We start from the raw sequence: 22,215 nt of genomic DNA on the forward strand, positions 1-22,215 counted from the left end.
GCATGGGAAAGGGCTGGACAGAGGGACTGTATCCTGAGAAGGAATGCTGAAGAAAAGGTCACTGTACCACTCCCTTAAGGGAAAGAAGAATTAGTATTGCAATAAAAAATGTCTATTTGTTCCTTAGGCATATCTATCTCTTATGAGCAAAACTTTGCACAATGTATACCCCCATTCCCTTTTATCTCCTTATAGTTTTCCAAACCATTTCCCACCCACCATATAACTTGGCATTTATTCACAGTTGCTTGATGAGGTAGATGGTCTTGGTGGATCTCCATTTTACAAATGAGGAAATTGAGTTTAAGTGAATCATCTAGGATAACATGCATTATAATAGAAGTTTTGGGGGCCCTGGTCTCAAGTTTGTTCCCTTACACATACCACTTTGCTTTTCAACTCCTTCGTGCTCAGCACAGCTCTGATGAATGCTGGAGGCCCCTGCAGCACCCTGGAGTAGGAGGTGTGGCTCACTGTACATCCTAAGTAGGCGTTGAGGGTGTCACAACCAGGGCATAGATAATGCCATGTTGGAGTCAAAATGTCCAGAGTATTTATCAATTACAGCTCTCTGGAGCCAAGTTATTTTCAGATGATGCAGAATGAATGTGGGCATAATATCACCAAGCCCTTCCCTCCAAGTGGGTATTGTGGCATTGGATAGTTTTACCATATAAGCCTTAAGATCAAGAGGCAGGTGAACAGCTTGGTGAAGAAAAGCTAATTACGAAGGTGTGGGTGTGCAGTGGTGTGGTGGTGGGTGCTGGCACCACCCATGCTTTTAACTCAGAGCCCAGAGATTCAGTTAAAATAATGCTGCTGTTATACCCTTTCTATGGTTGGCTTCAGTTAGAGCTGGAGAGTCCTCTGGGTTGCTATGTTAGGTTTTGGAGTCATTTCCATGTGTCAGAGTTCCACTTTTCTTCATGAATTAAATGGGAACCATCTATTGATGCTCTTCCCTCCTATTGTCCTAAAAAGATTCCAGTGGATGCCTGAAACCCATGCAATTCTAAATAGAAGCACATACTGATGCTAGTCACCAGGGAAGAGCCTGATGCTCAAAAGCCCAGTAAAATCTGGATCCTCTGTGCTTAGGAGTTGAAAGTCACAAAAGGAAAGAATCCTCAAGTTAGAAGGCACCAATCAGGACTCTCGTTTCCAAGGGGAAATTTTATTTAGTCCTTTCCTGGTAACATACTCTCCTCCATCTTCCATACCCTATGGGTAATTATGGTATTATGTTGGGAGAATATTGAAACTCATAGGAGATTGTGAAATGCCCCTCACAGGGCTCTTTATAGGTTTTTCTCCTATTTACCTTATGTATGTATGCCCCATCTCTTAGTCATGCCTTGTTCCAACTGCTCATTTGAAACCTAGGCTAGAGATAACCATGTCCTAATCACTGAGCAGATAGGCAACAGGGAAACCCCTGAGTCTGAGAACCAGATGGCTCCATGGGGTCACACTATCTAACATGGAGGACATGGCACCAGGAACATCTTAGAGGAACTTAGAGGTGATATCATATAGTAGTTGAAAGTTCAGATGCTGGAACTAGATTGTCTTGGTTTAAATCTCAGGTTTGTCACTTATTAGCAGCATAGCTTTGGGCATGACATGCAATCTGGATCTCAGTTTCTTCCAGTGTAAAATGATGGCACATGTGAGTCTGATCAGAGGATTGACTCAGATCAAGCATGTAAAGGGTTTAGCACAGCTCTCACACACATCAAACACTTGTTAACTGCTGCTGTTGTTATTATCATTATTAGTAGTACTGGGGATTGAACCCAGGGGCGCTTAACCACTAAGGCACATCTTTCCAGCCTTTTTTATTTTTTGATACAGGGCCTTGCTAAGTTTCTGAGGCGAGTTTTGAATTTGTGATCCCCCTGACTCAGCCTCCTGAGCTGCTGGGATTTTAGGTGTAGGCCACCCCGTCCAGCTAAATGCTCTTCTTTCCTATTGTCTTAAAAAAGGTTAAAGGAAGAGGACTTCTGAGCTGGGAAGGGTGGCACGTGTCTGTAATCAGAGCTACTTGGGAGGCTGAAGCAGGAAGATCGAATGTTCAAGGCCAGCCTGGGCAACCTTAGTGAGATTCTGTCTCAGAATAAAAAATGAAAAGGGCTGGGGATGTAGCCCAGTGGTGGGGTATCCCTGAGCTCCATCCCAGTACTGCTAAACAAACAAACAAACAAACTCCTTTCCTCCTTTAGGGTGTTTTTTCCCTGTCCTTATGTCCTTGACCTCCATCCCTGACTCCCCATAGCTTCCATTTCTGGAGCCAGATGTTTCAATATCCCATCCTTCTGGTTGGTAGCAAAAGAAAAGCAGCTTGCATATCAGCGGTTTTTGTCTCATTTTATTTTTTTATTTTTTTGGTATTGTTTACAGAGTCCCCTTAAGCCAATATACTACAGCTCATTTTCATCCAAGAGCTAAGGGCTCTTTAAACCAGCAATTCCTTATTTGTTCTGTTTTTTTTTTTTTTTTTTAAATCAAGGTCTTTTGGTTTCATGTTCCCTTATTGTATTTTGTAAGGCACCAAGCACATATTGGATACTATGTAAATGTAAAATACTCTAACAATAGTAACCGAGACAGATGAGAAACTCAAGGAAGCAAAGTCACCATTTTGAATTTAGCTTTTTATTGATGGGCTGAATGATTTGGGAGAGACAATGTGGCTCCAAGACTAAAGAGCCCGCAGGGATTCGAAGGGCGAAGGTTTGAATTTCAGTCAAAAGAGATGCTCTGGTGACCGTAGGCAAGTAGCTTCCTTCCCCTGGAACTCAGATTCTCCACATGAATACTGGTTTTGATGCCATGAAACCATCTCCCAGGGATGTTAAATTAAACCCCATGTGGTTACACAGGCTGCCCTGAGCAAGCACTAGCTGGGGGGTAGGTGGGGGATGGAGTGGGATCCACAATCTGCTCATCAGTCTGCATTCTGGTGATGGGCCATGTTCCTCTGAAGGAGGGGGTGCTTTTTCCTAATTTGCACAATAGTGCTATGTAGGCTGATAGAGGTACTGTATTAAATATAATTTGACAGTGATGGGGCACAGAGATTGGCATAGTGAACGGATAAAATCATTCAACACAGCTATTTAGTATCTACTAGGTGCCAGGCCCAATTCTAAGAGCTAAAGTTAGGGAGAAGGATATAACCAATTACTGTTTTGGGGTCCTAGTCTTTCACCAGTCCATCCCCCACTATATTCAATCCTGTTGATTCAATATGCCAGACCCACCCACTTTTCTCCATCCTACTGCAGAACTTTGTTTCATTCCTACTTACTCTGGTCCTCCAAACATTGTATTAAAATGCGAATCAGATGATATCACTCCCTTGTTTATATAACCCCCTTTGGTGCCTATAATTTAATTTAGGGTCCTCATCATGGCCTCAAGGATGTGTAAACCTAGCCCAATGTACCTCTTCAAATCATCCAGACCATGCAACCCACACTCTTTCCAAAACTGACCAGCTCTTTATAGTATATTGGTTTAAATCAAGGTCTTTTGGTATGATTCTTTTGGCTGGAACACTCATTTTTTTTTTTTTTTTTTTTTTTGGTTCTCCCATTCACCATCTCTTCCTCTTCCTTCAGTGTTTAGTGGAAAGGTCACCTCCTCAGAGAAGCTTTCCTGGATGACCTTGTTTAAGTAGTGTAGAAGTCTATGTCCACCACAATTCATTACCAAGACCCACCCCAGCTCAAATTGAAAGTATAGAGTTATTACTTCATATTTTTGACTTCTCTGCTAGATTATAAACTCCACTATGGCAGGTACCATATTTGTTAGTTCATACTGTATAGCCCCTCAGCACTCTGCTAAGTCTCTGATTTACAATGATAAATGTCAATAATATTTGCTAAATGAAGTTGATGAATGGAATGCATCTAAGAGGGGTGTGGTCATGACAAAGGCAGTGGTGTGCTGGTAAACTAACTCTCCAAACACAAACAAAACGCTCCCATATGTCATTTGCTGATATACCATTATAGCTGCTCTCAAGCTACCAATGGTTTAAAAGCTGACTTGAGAAATTTCTGAATCTCACAGCTGGCTCTGAAGTAGTCTACTCTGGAAGTGAGGTCATCAAAGGTCAGCATACTGACCTCACCAGTTCATGGGTTGGGGCATGCTAAGCAAAGATTTCCTGGAGGGAGTGATACTTAATCTGTGTTTTGAAGGATCTGTGGGGTTTTTGGCTCAAGCTGGATATATTTTTTTTTCTCTTTTTCCTTTTTAAAAATTTTTTATTTTTGGTACTAAGGATTGAGCCACATCTCCACACCTTTTTATTTTTTATTTTGACACGCGGTTGCTTAGGGCCTTACTTAGTTGCTGAGACTGGCTTTGAACTTGGGATCTTCCTACCTCAGCCTCCTGAGTTGCTGGAATTACAGGTGTGTGACACTATCCATCCCACCCCCAGGCTAGATCTCTCTAAACTGGCTAACACAGCACACATTCAGCAGTACCTGGTTCCCTACAAAGGCCTCTTCTGCTTGCCTGGAAATTATTACACAACTCAGTTCAATCCTCTTAAAATCCCCTTATGTGGCTGGTATTCTGCTGGGTTTGTCTTGAATCCCAAAAAGGAGAATTGGGCAGGACAGAAGTTAGTCAAGGAAGAAGGGGGAGGATATTCCAAATAGAGGGACAGCTGTGTAAAGCTAAAAGAGCTGCAAAAGACGCAGTCTGGTAAATCTGCATGTATGTGGGGTGGGGCAGTGATTAAGTTCTTGATAGGCTTTGTTTGATAGGATGAGGGACATATATTAATTCCCAACCTGGGCTGGGGCTTGCGACAGACAGAAGGGGAAAGAGACTGATTACTTTTCCTTCATAATTCTTATTACATCTGATAATTGTATTTTTTGGTGTTGTTTGGTATACGATCATTTAATGGACCTTTTTTTTAAAGTTGTAAATGGACACACTACCTTTATTTTATTTATTTATTTTTATGTGGTGCTGGGGATCCAACTCAGTGCCTCACACATGGTAGGCAAGCACTCTACCACTGAGCCACAACCGTGCCCCCATGGTATAGGATCATTTGATTAATCTCTCTCTCTCTTGCAAAAAAAAAAAAAAAAAAGTAAACTCACAAGTGCAGGGACCATTCCTTATGTTATTTTCTCAGTACCAGTGCTGGTACATAGTAAGTAATAAAATACATTCTTATTGAGGCTGGGGCTGTGACTCAGCGGTAGCGCATTTACCTTGAACTTGTGAGGTACTGGGTTTGATCCTCAGTACCACATGTAAATAAATAAAAGTCTATCAACAGAGGCTGGGGCTGTGGTTCAGTGGTAGAGCGCTTGCCTCACACATGTAAGGCCCTGAGTTCAATCCTCAGCACCACATAAAAATAAATAAACAAAATAAAGGCTAAAAATAACTGCCAAACTTTAAAGAAAAAGTCTATCAACAACTAAAAATATTTTTAAAATATATTCTTGTTGAATGATTAAATCACCTGGAAAACTTTTAAAAAATGTCCATGGTCACCCAACTTACAATAAGATCTGATGTAAATCCTCATATCCTGAGTCTTCCACCCACAATACGAGAGGGAGTGATGGGTCTGGGATTCATATTTTGTAAAAGCCATTCAAGGTATTCACCTTCATTTCTTTTCTCAATCCCAATCGAATGAAGCCCTTTAAAGGATTTTACCACAAATGTGACCTGATTAAATTTACTATTTACGTAAATTGGCTTAAGGGAAGTAGGGAGGACCCTATAGAGGTTGCCAGAGCAGTAAGGAAGTTCACCAAGTAATCAGCTAAGAAATGGTGCGGGTGGGAATTAAATCACTGGCATTTTGTGTGAAGAGGGAACACATTCAAGAGTGAGAATAAGGAAACTAAAACAAGGGAATCTACTCAAATCGGTGACCATCTGTACATGGGTGGAAGAGGAAGAGAGAGATGAATCCGGGAAGAGGGGCAGTAGTTCACTTTATAAGTTTTGTTTGTTTTGGGGTGCTGGGGCTTGAAACGAGGGCCTCATACATGATATACAAGTGCTCTATCATGGAGCTACATCCCCAGCCCCAAATTTTCAAGTACTTTGTAGATGCCTGTGAGACCCGGACGAGGAGAGTCCTCTAGGAAGTTGGAAGTATAAACAATGAGTTCAGGAGAGAAGGGGCTGGAATCTCCCCTCTCTCACCCCAGTATCAAGAGCTCTGGAGAACACCAACATTTAAAAGGTGAATTAGGAAAAGAATTCTTGAAAGATACTGAATAGGATGCCTTGAAAGGAAAAGGCAAATCTGGACAGTATTACCGAAAATAAGCGATAACGTCCATTAACGTCAAATGACTAAGGTTTAAGATGAGCCTGGAAATACCTCCGGTAAATTGGCAACAGGGACTGACGGCAACAAAGGCATTTTCTACGGGGGCGGAAGCTGCAGGGCAGAATGGAGTGCGCACAGGGAGGAAATGGAGACATCGAGTGTATATTATTTTTTCAAGAAACTTGGCTGTGAACGTAAGAGAAAACGTACAACCGAGGGGGACGTGCAGAGATGTGAGCCGGTTTACAGATGAGGGCAACTAGGGAGGCTTCTAAGGACAGGAGCGTAAACACTCTTCCGGCCCCGTGATTTGCCAGCCCCACTCACGTGACCCAGCGAAGTGGGCGTGGCCAGGCCTCGCGTGGACTACAGCCCCCAGAAGGTCTCGCGGCGCGGGGGCGGCGCTGAGACCTGGAGCGCGCTCCAACGGCACGAGCGGAAGAGCCTGAGCTTTGGGAAGGCGGCGGAAGCGGAGAGCCACTGCGTCCCGGTAACCACAAGCCCCACTTCCCCTCGAACCCTTCGCACTCCAACCTGGGGCTCGTTGACTCCACTTTCCCCCTCGCAGCCCGGGACGCGACTTTGTTTTTTCTTGTGTTTGTTACCCGGTATTTTCTTCCTCACGTGACGTGCAGGTCCGGCCCCCGCCCGGGGCGGAGGTTACTGAGAAACTCTTGCCCTTCGACCCTGCTGGGCCCTGGGTCGACCGAAACCCTCCGGGGACCCTTCTGCCTTTTCAGGGGCCACATACCCGCTTTGGGGACTCACCCTAAGCGCTCCCAGCGTGTGGGTCGTCCCTCTCCCGGGTTTCAACAGGTAGTGAGCTGGGGTCTGTGGCGTCCCCCGTAGGGCTGCGGGGGCGTGGGCGGCCTAGGCAACCCTGCGACCACCTGGGGGCTACCGGTGATTTCCAGGCCGCGAGCCTTGTGACAGTGTCCGGGGCTATGGGCTGGGAGTGAACGGTTTGTAAGGGAGGCTGCACTTCCTTCTCTTGTGGGGCTGCCCTGGGAAAACTCTAGTCCTGTCGTCCAAGTTTTCTGCACCTGTACAGCTGCCTCTGTGTTGTCTAAGAGCAGGAGCTTTGGGTTTGGAGTCTGATGTCCCGGGAGGAGTCTGGGTCTGTTGCTTACTGGACCTGTGGTCTTTTGTTGTACAATGTCTCCTGTCGCCTCGTTTTCTTTATCTGAAAAATGGGAACAGTAATCTTTTTTCCTTGTTCAGCCTTTTAGGATTTTGGGGTTCAGCAGAAGGTGATATACGTGCGAAAACTTTGGACTATAAATTATAGCATGTTTAAGAAATTCAGAGTATAATTCAGTTTCCAGTTCAGGTCAGTTAAATTTTAAGAACTACATCTTTATGAAGCAGAGGAGTTAATAAATCGAGGGAGAGTCTCTTTGGAAACTAATATGAACCACACAAATGGTCTTGTGCTAGGTTCCCAGTGAAGAAGTGACATTAGGGCCTTACCACCTGTGGAGTCAATTTTAAACTTCATCTGGATTTTTTAAGATCCACGGGAATTTGAACTTCCCTCTCTCCAGTGCGCACACAAGTATCTGCCCCTCTTGGTCTTTTAATCTTTCTCAACACCACACAGGTACCAGCATCTGAGAAAGCACTTAAAGATCCACAAGTATGGTGTTGAACCAATGACCAATCTCTAGCAATTCTTGTGTCTTTTGCCTCTGATGCTACTCATGCACTAAATCTAGCTCTGCTTCTTTTTTTGGCGGGAACAAGGCAGGGGGTGCCAGGAATTGAACTTGCGGGGGTGGGGGTGGGGGGGCACTTGACCACTGAGCCACTCCCCAGCCCTATTTTATATTTTATTTAGAGATAGGGTGTCACTGATGCTTAGGGCCTCCGTTTTTTTGATGAGGCTGGCTTTGAACTTTCCATCTCCTGCCTCAGCCTCCCAAACTGCTCCTGGCTGTAGCTCTGCTTCTAACATAGTCCCATTAACCTGTGTGCCTATTAGTCGAAATATTGTTATTTTCACCTGTCATTGATGTATATGCTAGGAGTTTCCTTAGAGTTAAATTCAGAATATCAATAGCCAATATTTCAGTCAGGATTCTGACTATTGAGCTCTGAGACTTAAGCAGGTTGCTCATTGACTTATTTTTTTCCCCTCTTGTAGAGAATAGAGATTTTGCAGTCAATTCTAAAAGGGTTTTGGGTTGTAGGAATTAGGTATGTTAGCTTGTATTTGTTCCAAAATTATTGATTGGAAAATACTTGAATATAGGTCAGAAAACACAGGATGGCAGTAAAGTGCTTTAGAACTGTATACAAAGTAGAACAAATATAAGTTCAAATCCCAGTGTTGTGACTTACCAGTTTTCAACTTGTATGAATTAGTTGACCTCTCTGAGCCTGTTTATTTGTTTTTAAAACAGGGGTGATAACATTTGCTTCATAATGTGTCTGTAAGGATTAAATGAGGTGTATCTTTTAAGGGTTTAGTAATAAATTCTTATTATTTTGTTGCTGCTTTTATTAATTATTATGATAATAAGAAATGATGAAAACTTTAGGTATTTTCTGGAGGCTCCATTTGTTTGTAAAATGAGAATAATTATCCCTAACCTACAGACTTAAAAAAAAGTACTTTTACTAGCTAGTGCAGTGGTACTTGTTTGTAACCTCAGCAGCTGGGGAGACTGAATCGGAAGTTCAAGACCAGCCTTAGCAAGACCCTGTCTCAAAATAAAAAGTACAAAGGACTGGGGATGTAGCTCAGTGGTAGAGCACCCCTGGGTTCAATCCCCAGTACTGGCAACAAAACAAAACAACACAACTACCACCACCATTACTACCAACAACAAAAACTTCTAAATAGGGTATTTAGATTGTAGGCTTTTTTTTTTTTTTTTGCAGTGTTATTTTATATAAAAAGAATTTTAGGGGTTAGGGGTGTAACTCAGTGATAAGGTGCATGAAGCCCTGGGTTCATTCCTCCCCCACCACTTTTAAAGACTTCTTTAATGCTGTTGTGAAAAAGTTGTTGGGCTGTGTTGTGATTTCTATGTTTTTAGAGACTCCAAATGTTGCTTTGTACATACTTAGTTGAAATTGGACTGGTGTTTCATTTATGATCTGTAGTGAGAATGCACTTCTGTGCTTGTAGCAGAACAATAACGTTTGTGACTCAGATATTGACTACGGTAGAATTTTATAGAAAGTTTTTTCTATAAAAACTTTTATTATTTATTTTTTTAAGTTAGGCTATTTGACTTTAAATGGGTAGAGTTTTTTTTTTTTTTTTTTTTTTTTTTTAATTTGGCATTAGGAATTAAACCTAGAGTGTTCTACCTCTGAGCTACATGCTCAGCCCTTTTTAAAAAAAAATTTTTTTTTTTTGAGACAGGATCTCATTATATTGCCTAGGCTGGCCTTGAACTCATGATCCTCCTGCCTCAGCCTCTTGTGTATGAATACTGGTGTATGTCATGGTGCCCAGTGACCTCATTTTGTAAAAGTGGAAATTTAGTGTCTGCTGTTGCTGTTGGCATGGGGGTGTATAATTATAAGGAGTTAGTTTAGAGAAACCAGAGAGGAAAACTTTATAGGGAAAAATGATTTGTTGGTTAAGGCAAAGTCTTAGGGTTAAGAATTGAAATATGTACTTTTACTTTCTTCAAGTGCTGCAGTGGAATCAGCAGAAGCCTGTAGATTTAGATGTTCAAGAAGTCTTTGTTCTTTTTTTTTTTTTTTTGATTTGTATATCCCCTGGCTATATCCTTTTTCAGTTTCAGTTTGGTTATGAATTAGCAAGAAAACTTTTTTCCACAACAGAATTTATAAAAAGCTATGATGATAGACAAGTCATTTTCATTAGAATCTACTTTGTGTGCTATAATGTGTTTTTATTAATATTTATTTTTTAGTTGTAGTTGGACACAATACCATTATTTCACTCATTTATTTTTATGTGATGCTTAGGATCGAACCCAGGGTCTTACACGTTTGAGGTGATTGTTCTACCACTGAGCCACATCTACCCCAGCCTATCTAATGTGTTATTTTCTCCTTAGTTTTAAAACACTTTTGCTCTTTGATTCGTTTTTACTTACAAGGAATTTGGAAGGTAGACTTCACTCTCAACTGCAGAATCTGAGTAGGCATAATGAATTTTCAGTAATGACTGTGCTAGAGAGTTCTGAATAGATGCATTCTCTTGATATCCTATGTCACTGAGGCACAGGATTCAGGAAAGGCCATGCTGTATTGTGAAAATAAATTAAGCTTTGAAGTCAGTATGAGACTAGGTACTGCTGAAGTAGTACTGAAGATCATTTTGAATTCTACTTCTCATCATCTATAAAACTTGAAAGATGGAAGCATGGCTGAAAAGATTTGAGATTATTTGAACTAGGCATATTCTAGTTAAACTTGGTAAAAAATAGGGATTGTTATTACTATTTTAAAGTCATAGATTTTGGTAATGCTTCACAAGATTAGTGTTTACCCAAGATTAAGGTTGTTGACTGTGACTGTGGAACATGAAATACTGAAAAGCTAATTGGCCAGCATTGAATCTGTGACCTTGTCCTCATTATTTTCATGAGCTAACCATTTCATGAGCTAACTATCTCACCAATAAATTAATTAAATGAAATGAATAAATGAAGAGGCTGGTTTATTTTTTATTTTCAGCTTGCAGCTCATTAGTCATAAGAAAATTAACTAGGGTTAAGGGAGTAAAGGTATAGATTTTTAATTAAATTATTAAGACTAACCCTCATACTGTGTATAAAACTGGTGACCTACAGGATGATCTTTGACAGCTGCTAACTAGAACTATAAGTTGTTGAGTTATGTTTGTTACAGACTTCCTATCTATAGGAGAAATGAGAAGAAATGGAAGTAGGCTATTCATGTGTTGGAAGAGTACCCTACACCTCTATGCTACCTACCTGAAAATGTGCTTTAGAGTTCTCTATTAATGAGCCCAGGAGGATGGATGAAGCTTGAGTGACTCCTGAGAATTTAACTGAATTACAGAGAAATTCCAGTTGTCAGAGCATTAGGTAGGGGTAAAGTATAGTGTGTTGCTCAGCAGTAGTACTCTTGCATTTGAATAGAATTTTTCTCCTCTATCAATAAAACATAGACCAGTTTCTTCCAGTTTGGTGTGTATTACTCATTGCCATGCTAGTCTGTATAGTTTCCCATTCTTCAAATTCACTCTTAATTTTATTAATATTTGTTGTTCCTCTTGTTTGTTGTCTCTTTTAATGCCAAACCTGGCAGATTTGGGACAAGGGATAAAAACAGAAGCAAAGAAGTATTGTTAGAAACAACAGGTTCTGGTGTCTAGTATTGTGAAATTTCCAAATAATATGGGCTTACCTATGAACATGATATGAATTTCTGGAATAGGAAAGTGGCTGACAGTCAAAAACAGGCCAAGGGTCTGGGTCTGGGTCTGGGTCTGGGTCTGGGTCTGGGTCTGGGGCTGGGGCTGGGGCTGGGGCTGGGGCTGGGGCTCGGGCTGGGGCTGGGGCTGGGGCTGGGGCTGGGGCTGGGGCTGGGGCTGGGGCTCGGGCTGGGGCTCGGGCTCGGGCTGGGGCTCGGGCTCGGGCTGGGGCTCGGGCTCGGGCTCGGGCTCGGGCTCGGGCTCGGGCTCGGGCTCGGGCTCGGGCTCAGTGGTAGTGCACTTGCTTGGCATGTGTGAGGCATTGGGTTTGATTATCAGCACCACCTATAAAGAAATAAAATAAAGGTCTATCAACAACTAGAAAAATATTTTTAAAAATGTGGGCCAAAGATGTATAGCATTCCTTAATATCAAATTTGCTTCTTAGAAAAGAGTCTGAATGTGTTAATATTGGCTATATTTGGGCTGTTTCAAGTTGTTTGTGATGGAACATTAGAAGAGTAATAAAGAAGGGAAGCACTTGGCTTTAAATCCTCTCAAATTTATACTGGTGGTCCTGTTTCCATTTCTTAACTATAAAATAGGGATAATACTAACACTTACTTCTAAAAATTAAAGGAAAAAGTAAACAATAAGAATGTCTTGAAAGTGGGGTGGGTAACTGTAGGGGAAAGAAAGAAAGGTAGATTCCAAAAACACTGTCATACAGAAAAAAAACACTGTCATACAGAAATGGAAAAATCAGAAACATTGAGTGCAACAGTTTCATAGGTAGTTAGAAAGTAAGGTGATCAGATGTAAAGAGAAGGGTGGATTTAGAAGCTCAGGGTAAGAAATTAAAAACAAAGAAAATGAATGAGGGAAAAGCAGGAAGGTTTGATCAAGAGAGAGCGTATTCATTTGGTTTTGGTTATAAGAGGAGAACTTGTAAATACTTATAGTTAGGAAAGAAAAGCGGATATTAATAGTAAATCAAGTAAAATGCTTATGCAGTTTTTATTACACTATCATTTTCCCTTTAATATTAAACTTGTATTGTATATTCAACATGCAACTACCAAACCAGTTTTTTACAGTCCTGTTAACTACTTATTTGACCCCTCATAGTATATTTTTAATACATTTAAAGAAAAATAAGTCAGTGTTATTTCCTTTTTGAAATGATTTTTCTCAAAATCTAATACATGCTCACTATAGAAAACTTGGAAAATATAGAAAGCTTTAAAGGATAACAACAGAAAATACTCTTAATCTCATAATGTAAACATAAAATAACAAGTCCCACCTTTTCAATGTTTTCCTCCAATCTTCCCCCTCCCCTCACCAGGTGTTTACTAAAGTTGTGCTTTCCTAAAGGAGTAACAAAGCTGTTTATAAGTCCAAAATTATACTATAAATTAACCATTTATGGTAGAGTTATCTTTACATATCTATTTTGGCACTTATATACTTTCATAAATATTTGTATAACTCTTTATTTCCTCTCCCTATATTGTAAACTATGTAATTCATCCTATGTCTTACACTTTTAGCATAGTATTGCATATAATAGGTTCTTAGAATATACTTGAGATGGATTATTAAGCCCTCTAAGTAGAATTACCCTAGTAACAGGCTGCCCAATTGATAAAAGCTTGATATTTAGGGAGTTATGTATGTTTTAATATGAAGCCATTGAACTAGAATAAGGGTGCTTTTTCTGGTTAGATGTTTTTTGTAGCAAGCCATGCTAATACAACATATTAATGGAAAGCAACTGTTTTATTTTGCTTATGGATTTTGTCAAGAATCAGGACATTGTGGAGATGCTGCACTTAATTAAGCCTTAACTGGGAAGGTGGAAAGCTGGTTCTGACTTGATGACTGGGAGCTAGAATCTTGTGGCTTCTTTACTGTGTCTGGTGGTTGATGTTGGCAGATCTCTCCGCAAAGGGTTGGTGATAGCTTTTTTTGAGCTTGGTGATAGCTTTTTTTCCCAGAGTAAGTACCCTGAGAGAACCAGGTGGAAGCTGCATTACCTTTTTTTTTTTTTTTTTTTTTGGTGGGGTGTACTAGGGATTGGACCCTGGGACACTTAACTATTGTGCCACATCCACAGCATTCTTCCCATTTTAAAAATGTTTTTTTGAGATAGGTTCTTGCTAAATTGCTATGGCTTTGCTAAGTTTCTGAGGCTGACTTTGAACTTGTGATCCTCCTGCTTCAGCCTCCCTAGCTGTTGGGATTACAGGTGTGCATCACTGTGCCTTGCTTGCATTGCCTTTTTTGAGCTAGGCTTGGAAGTCATAATAGTGTCTGTCACAACTTGGCAGATCCAAGGAGAGCAGCAGTTACATGGAGTCTGCTTCTTGTGGGAGGAGTACCCAGTTAACCTGTAATCTCATCTCTTAGAATTGACCAGTTTCAGATGTATAGTTTTTTATTTATGATTCCTAAATTATACTGTTTTGAAAATGGAAAATCTTTTTTAACAATTTTGAGGCTAACTCAGATGGTAGCAAAAGCCAATCTGTACTGTTGTAAGGCTATTCATGGTGTTTATCCTTTGTAGTGTAACAATTCATACTTTCACAGAAATATTAATATTATTTTGTTTTTGCTGGTTCTGGAGATGTAATTCAATGCCTGAGCAAGTGCCACTAAGCTACATCCTGAGATTTTAATGTGTTTAATTACAAAATGTTTTCTACACCCTGGTTGGATGTGATCCAATAGATGACAGTACTTCTGATGAGATTCATATGGTGATAACAGTGTTTGAGAAAGGTTGTCTTGGTGGTTATGTGTGTGAAATAACCTCAAGCAGGAATACCTGAAAGTATTTAGTAGTTCTGTCATTGATAGTGAGTAACATTGGGAAAGGGCCTCAGATAGGTGTAGGAGAAAGATAATGAGTTCAATTTCTAATGTTAAATGCCAGGTATTATATAACTTAAGTGGTTTAAAAAATCTGGTGCTTTAAACATTAATTAATCTCTATGAGTGCTGTCCCTTTTAATCTGTTTTTGAGGTGACACATTTATTCTAGCAAATAAATGTTCTGTGTGGAATTTGTCTTTTGGAACTACTTTTAGAAACAGTAGAGCCATGTAAGAAAACCAGTCTCATTACCTGATGGTCCTGTTCCTTTTCTCCCAAAGAGTATTATTTTGCTTGACCACCTATCGTATTTCCATACTTCTACCTAAGTGATTATTGGCAGTTTCTAAAAATTAATCTGCAAAGACATAAAATTTATTACCATGGAGGATATTTAAATGATTATTGCAGTTGCTGAAGATAGTAAAAAGTCTTAAGCTGTGTTAGCACCTTTGAACAAGGTTGCTAGTTATGTGCACTGGCTAAAGGGTGTGTTATAGGAGCCAGGTTTTAATGATCTCTTTAGTACATTAGTTGTGTATCTTGAGCAAGTAATTTGTTTGGGTCTCATTTTCCTTATTTGTAAAATGGGGATGGTGATAATACTTTTGTATTGTGGAATTGTGAGGACTAGTTCTTAGATTTTGAACAATGTTTGGTATTTATACCTATTTATTACCACCACAACTATTGCTGCTATTGCTACCACTACCATTTCATCTGTTTATTTCTCTCATTTTAAAAATCAGCTGTATTCCTTTATGTTATTTTTTTTTCATGTCGGTAGAATGATAGGCTGTTGGAGGTAAAATTGGAGCTCCGATGATCAGAGATATGGTCTTTTTTAAAAGACTATATTGTCCTAGAGGTTGGTGGGAGAAGAGAAGAATAAGGATGGAGTATTCAGGAATACTCACAGTAGGGAAGTGGGAAGCAGAAAAGGAGCCTATAAAGGAACAGAGGTTGTTTAGAGAAAGAAAACAAGGAGTGTATATTAATATAGAGGTTAAATTAATTAGGATTAATTTGATTGCAACCAAGTAGCAGAGACTTAAACAGAATAGAAGTTTATTTCTCTTGTGGTGAAGAGTTCCAGCAAGTCAATTTAGAGCTGGTATAGTTTGCCATGGATTCTGTCCTTTTCCAAAGTCTCTTTAGGGTCTACTAGAGCTCTAGCCATTTCATCCACATTCCATCCATCAGAAAGGAGAAAGAGAACACATCTGCCTCCCTTACAAGATATTTCCTGTGAAATAAATAAATGAATAAATAGTGGGTGTGTATGTATATATATATATATATATATATATATATATATATATATATATCTATATCTTATATAATAAATACACACACAACTTTTGTTCATATTCCATTGGTGAAATTTAATTACATAGCCATAGCTTGGACGATTTGGGAAATGTATACTTTATTTGAATGGTCAGTGCCTGGGAATAAAGAATAGGAATATTCAGATAAGTGTAGCTAGAAGAGGAATACAGGGTAGATAATAGTTCATTGTCTTTAGGACAGTTTAATTCATTATTGGTAATTCTCAATAGAACTTCTGTAATTTTGAAATTGAGTACAAATTTATTCTTAAATTGCATCAATAGTACAGGTGAAACATCCCTAATATGAAACTCCGAAATCTGAAACACTTCTGGTCCCAAGCATTTTAGATAAGGGACACTCAACCAGTGGGTTGTTTTTAGGGTATAATCCCTTTATGAGTCCTGTGTGTATGTGTGTGTACATATATGTATATTTCCATTTAACAATGTTGAACAAAAAACATGGCAACAATGTGAAAAATTGATGATAAGTAAGCCTCTGGTATCCCTCTTCGGTTGATTTAAAGCCTGCAATTTTTACTCAGTCCTCCATTCATTCTCCAATTTGGTTGGTTTTTGGCCAATGTTTTTAATCCATCTCTGTCTTTTTATATTACTTCTGTCACTGCTGTTAATCGTATTTCCCAAAATAGTTAAATGAGTAAATTTAATTAAATGTGTTATTTGCACTGTTTCCTGATCATTAATGAATTTGTAAGTAAGGTCAGACTTACAGTCTTCATAGTATTACAGTTACTGAATTCTATCCATTAAAGTGGTACTTAAATTTTATTTTATTTTTAAGGCTTCTGTATTTTGTGTTTATACGCTTTCAGTGTTAGAAATATGAAGCTCTTCCAACAAAAAGATAACATTTTCCTTAGAATTTTTTGTCACTTTCATCTGAAAATGTTATAACAAGTTTGAATGAAAAATTCTTTTTTTAAGATAAAAAGAAGAGGGGCTGCGGTTGTGGCTCAGTGGTGGAGCGCTCGTCTAGCATGTGTGAGGCACTGGGTTCGATCCTCAGCATCACATAAAAAAATAAATAAACAAAATGAAGGTATTGTGTCCATCTACAACTAAAAAAGAAATCTTAAAAAAAAAGATTATATATTGCTATTTGACTTTTGTTTTTTTGAAATGATTTTCTAAATTCTTTTATCAGTAGACATAGTTTATAATAGACATAGTTTAAAAAGTAAAATAGTAAAAAAAAAAAAAGAATTCATAACAAAATACAGGGAGTAGTTTTTTTCTACCTTCCCTATTCTCTCTAGTCCCTAAAGGTAACCACTCTCAACTTCTTAAGCTGTTTCTTCTGGCATTACATATCTCTGCATTTTAAAATAATGTTTTTATAATGCTATCTTTTAATTCACTTATTTATTCATTATGTATTGCATTTTCATTATGGCATAGAAAGTTTCACTGTCTTAAATAACAATTTCCACTGTTACCTTGCCCCTAGCCTCCCAATGTAGTTTTTTTTTTTTTTTTTTTAACTGTTAAATGGACACAGTATCTTTAATGTGGTGCTGAGGATCGAATCCAGTGCCTTACTTGTGCGAGGCAGATGCTCTACCACTGAGCTGCAGCCCCAGCCCCTAATTTAGTTTTATTATAATGTTTGGTTAAAAGAAATAGTTAATGTTATATTTATAGTATCATGCTTGTGCAAATATTATTTGCTGATAATCCTTTTTTTTTTTTTTTTGGTACCAGGGATTGAACCCAGGGGCACTTTACCACTGAACCACATCCCCAGTCCATTTTGTTTCTTATTTTGAGGCAGGATCTCACTAAGTTGCTACGGCCTTGCAAAGTTGCTGAGGCTGCCCTTGAACTTGTGATCCTGCTTCAGCCTCTTGAACCACTGAGATTACAGGTGTGTGCCACCATGTCTGGTCAAGACTAGAATATTCTTATGTGAAATTATACTATGTTATCATTATTATTTTAATAAGTAAAGGTGAAGTAATAATACGGTACTCAAATGTAGTAACTAAACATTGGTCTCTAGAAAGGGCATTGCTGTAGAAAAGGAAGACTGTCACATTTTTCTTGATTGTGAGCTATCACTTGAATTTCTAAAAGTAATTTTTGGAAAAAAACACAAAAATCTTCTTTATTATATTAATACTAGAAAATACTGAGCTTGAGGAAGAAAATGAGAATCACTTTAATTCCATACTAGAGGTAACCACTGTTAATAGTGTAGTGTATATTTCTAGTAATTTTCTATGTCTTTATCTGTGTATTCGTACATGTATATTTAAATGGGACATACTACATTTATTTTTTTTATTCCCCCTTATATTTTTTTCACCATAAAAGTATATATTTTTTGAGAATTTTGTTTTGCACAGAATCCTAAGGGATTATATTTTCATTAACAACATCTGACAAGTGCTATTTATTTGATTGTAGCTTTTGTGCCGTGCACTGTGCTGATATTTTTGTTTTTTAAACAGGTTTATTATGTTGACATTATTTCAGACTATAGAAAAAAGTCTAAGAATGGTAGATAGAATTCACCCACATATCCCAAATGTTAGCATTTTAGTGTATTTCTTTTCTCCCTTTTATAATGTAGGTGTATACAGTTAGGTGGTGTTAAATGATGGGGATACATTCTGAGACATGCATCCATAGGTGATTTAATCATTGTGTGTACATTATAGAGTACTTACATAAACCTAAATGGTATAGGTCAATCACTTGATGTTAACTATTGAAGCAATCAAAAGACATGGTAAACTTAATGAATGAGGTTGCTGCCTATATAACTTGCCATGTTTTACAGTACAGTTTTTTAAGAATATACTCTAAAATGACGAAAAGTATAGTAAATATATTACATATGTATGTACTATATATAATATAGTAAATCAGTAACAGTTGTTGATAATCATCATCACATAGCACATTCTGCACATAATTGTGCACTATACTTTTGTACAACTGGCAGCCCAGTAGGTTTGTTTACACCAACATCACCACAAACACACAACGCTGACACTAAGTGATAGGAATTTTTCAGTTCCATTTTTATCTTATATGACTACTGTCCTATATGCAGTCTGTGGTTGACCATAACATCATTATGTGGTACATGACTGTTTCTTGTGAAGGAAAGATATAGACCTTTCCCCCTACTTTATGCCTAAATCTTTCAGCGTGCATTTTCTAAAAACAAGGACATTTTTATGTAATACTGTCAAAATCAGTAAATTAACATTGATTTAGTAATAATAATTTAATTGATATTATAATCCACAGACTTGTTTACATTTTATCCATGGTGCCAGTGATGTACTTGAGAATAAAAGGAAATTCCAGATCATGGAGTGTATTCATTTTTTATTATTTCTGTAAATCTAGAGCAGTTCCTCAGTCTTTGTTTTTTCATGACATGGACATTTTTGAAGAGTGCAGGCTAATTGTTTTATAGAATGTATCTAGTTTGGGTTTATCTGATATTTTCTCATAATTAGATTCAAGTTATCCAGTTTTGTCAGGAATACCACAAAACTAGTATTGTGCTTCTCAGGGCATAAGCTCAGGAGGTCCAAAATCTTGAAATATTGGTAATGTAATCTTGGATCACTTCATTAAGGTTGAATCTCCCAGGCTTTTCATGGTAAAGTTACAGTTTTTCCTTTCATAATTTTTTCCCAGGGATGCTTAACCACTGAGCCACATCCCCAGCCCTTTTTATTTTATTTTTTAAATTTTGAAACAGGGTCTTGCTAAGGTGCTTAGGTCCTTGCTGTTTCTGAGCCTGGCTTTTAACCTGTGATCCTCCTGTCTCAGCCTCCTTGCTGCTGGGATTAACAGGCATGCACCACCACACCTAGTTCCTTTTGTAAATTTTTTTTTTTTGTGGCAAAATGTATATGACAAAATTTATTTTCATATTTTAATCATTTTAAAACATGTAGTTCAGTGGCATTACATTCCCTTTGTAATTTCAAAATATCTCAGGAAACATACATTGAGATTTCATAAAATATCTTGCTACTCTTGATTTTAATATCTATTGATGAGGTCTCCCTGAATAATTTTCAAAATGGTTCCTAAATGATGATTTTCTGATTGTATCATTCTTTCTCATTTATTTATAATAGTACTATATTTATTTTTTTACTCTTTCTCTGATTTGGCCATTTGGAGCCCCTTCAACTGATTCCTGTCTCCATTTGATATGCCAGTCAGTCATTCTTTAAGCACTTCTTGCTTCCACATGAGGTATTTTAGGGTCACATTTGCACTCTCCCAGGCACAGCCCTGGAATGAGTGCTTTCTTAAAGGATCCCTTGTTCCTTTTGAGTAATAGCTTTGTAAGCTATAGTCTAAATTCTGAAAGTCTTAGCTACTATTGGATATCATTGCTTCAAAGCCCTCTTCAGCAGACATCTAGGAAATACATATATATGATTTGTGTGTGTTTATATACACACCCATAGAACTTTTCTTGTCTACTAAATGCAGTGAGTTTATACTGATACCTTTGATTTTGATCTAACAAACACTATAGGATTTTATTTTGTCTTCCCCTTCTTTCATATTTATGGCTCCATCCAATAGTGAAAAATTTTTGCTTATTGGTTCAATCCTAGAATGTAAAAAAATAGTTTAAGAATTGCTAACTCCTACCATTATTTAAAGGACACCTAGTAAGTAGAGTTCAGTTTGGTTATAGTTTTTATTTTCTTTAGCTTAGGGCATATAGTCCAATCCTTCATTGTATAGTAGGATAGCTGCTTTTACAACATGGATTGAAATGTGTTCTAAGTGTAAAATATGCATTGGATTTTGAAAACTTGTTACAAAACAAGGAGTGTGAACTCTGTCTTTAATATTATAATATTTTTTGCAAACTGTTCCAGTAAGACCAGTTTTCCTCAGTGATTTTGAGATTTCACCTTTATCATATGTACAATTTTTATATGATCTATTTCTGGACTTTTTATTACTTTCTCACTGTTGCTTTTATAGAGGTTTAATAGTATATAAGGGGTTAGTTTTTAAAATTTTTAATATTTTCCTGATTATGCTTACATGGTGGTTATTTTCCTGTTAAATTTTATTATCACCTTGTCTGTCTCCATTTTAAAAAAAGTTTTCCAGTATTTTTTTTAATTTGCTGACTTGATGATATTGAATTATTCTGAGTTTTCTATTCAGTAACAAGAAATATCTGTTTGCCCAAATCTACTTTTGTGTATTTTAGGAATGTTTTAAGTTTTCTTCATTTTGTTTTTGTACACTTCTTGTTAAACTCTCCATTTTAAAAAAACTCAGTAATGACTTTTATCATGTCAGCATTTATAAAGCTATGTCATTCCTTTTATTGTCTGTAGTTTTCCTGTGGTCTGAATATACCATAATGTGTTCAACTTTGCTCATGTCAGTTGACCTTAAATTTGCTTATAATTTTTCACTATTGTAAATAGCTCTGGAATAAGTATCTATATACAAGTTCTTTTATTTCATTAGATTACATTCCTTGAAGGAGAATTGCCTGGTCAAATGCCCTTTGATTTTAGTTTCTGAAGCATTGCTAAAGTATCTCCTTCCCTTCCCTTCCATTCATTCAAAGCAGGTAGATACAGATTAAGTTTTAAATGGCAGGAGTGCCCAAATAGTGGATTTTTTTTTTTCATCTGAATGGTGTTGAATACAAATGGCAGAAAGGTAAAAAATTTCATTGACTGTTTTATATATTTAAGGTTCAGATACAATGTGTGTTATATAAAAGAGACCACTTATTGATTATCTTGCATGTATTAAATCTAGGTGCCCTTTTTTTTGAGAGAGAGAGAGAGAGAGAGAGAGAGAGAATTTTTTTTTTAATATTTATATTTCAGTTTTTGGTGGACACAACATCTTTATTTTTATGTGGTGCTGAGGATCGAACCTAGCGCCCTGTGCATGCCAGGCAAGCGCGTTACCGCTTGAGCCACATCCCCAGCCCCTAGGTACCTTTAATCCTACAAATTCACCTAACAGACAAAACTCAGGTACTCTACATGTTTAGCACTCAGATGTAGACATATCTCTAGATATAGATACATAATATCAAGCATACTACAACCTAAAATAACAGTTGCTTATTTAACAAAAGAGTTATAAAGTGATCATTTAAAAGCCTTTAAACACATCTAAAATGCTTTCTATAGTAATAAAATGTCTACCTACACTGACAGTGTACTTGAACCTCATTCTGTTGGCATCATCAAAACAAGACGTCACCATTCATTTTTTTTTTTTACTTGAAAAATAGGCAAGGATAAAAC

General features: G+C 37.8%; 1 protein-coding gene across 1 annotated transcript in view; it reads left to right on the forward strand.

Moving 5' to 3' along the window:
• Positions 1-6,755: 6,755 nt before the first annotated feature.
• Positions 6,756-22,215, forward strand: part of R3hcc1l (R3H domain and coiled-coil containing 1 like) — an 80,508-nt gene continuing 65,048 nt past the window's right edge. The window contains exon 1 of the mRNA XM_076834472.1: positions 6,756-6,824. The gene's annotated coding sequence lies outside the window, so the exon portion shown is untranslated. The remainder of the gene's footprint in view (positions 6,825-22,215) is intronic.

The sequence above is a fragment of the Callospermophilus lateralis genome, chromosome 15 (genome assembly GCF_048772815.1).
Source record: "Callospermophilus lateralis isolate mCalLat2 chromosome 15, mCalLat2.hap1, whole genome shotgun sequence".
Taxonomy (NCBI): Eukaryota; Metazoa; Chordata; class Mammalia; order Rodentia; family Sciuridae; genus Callospermophilus; species Callospermophilus lateralis.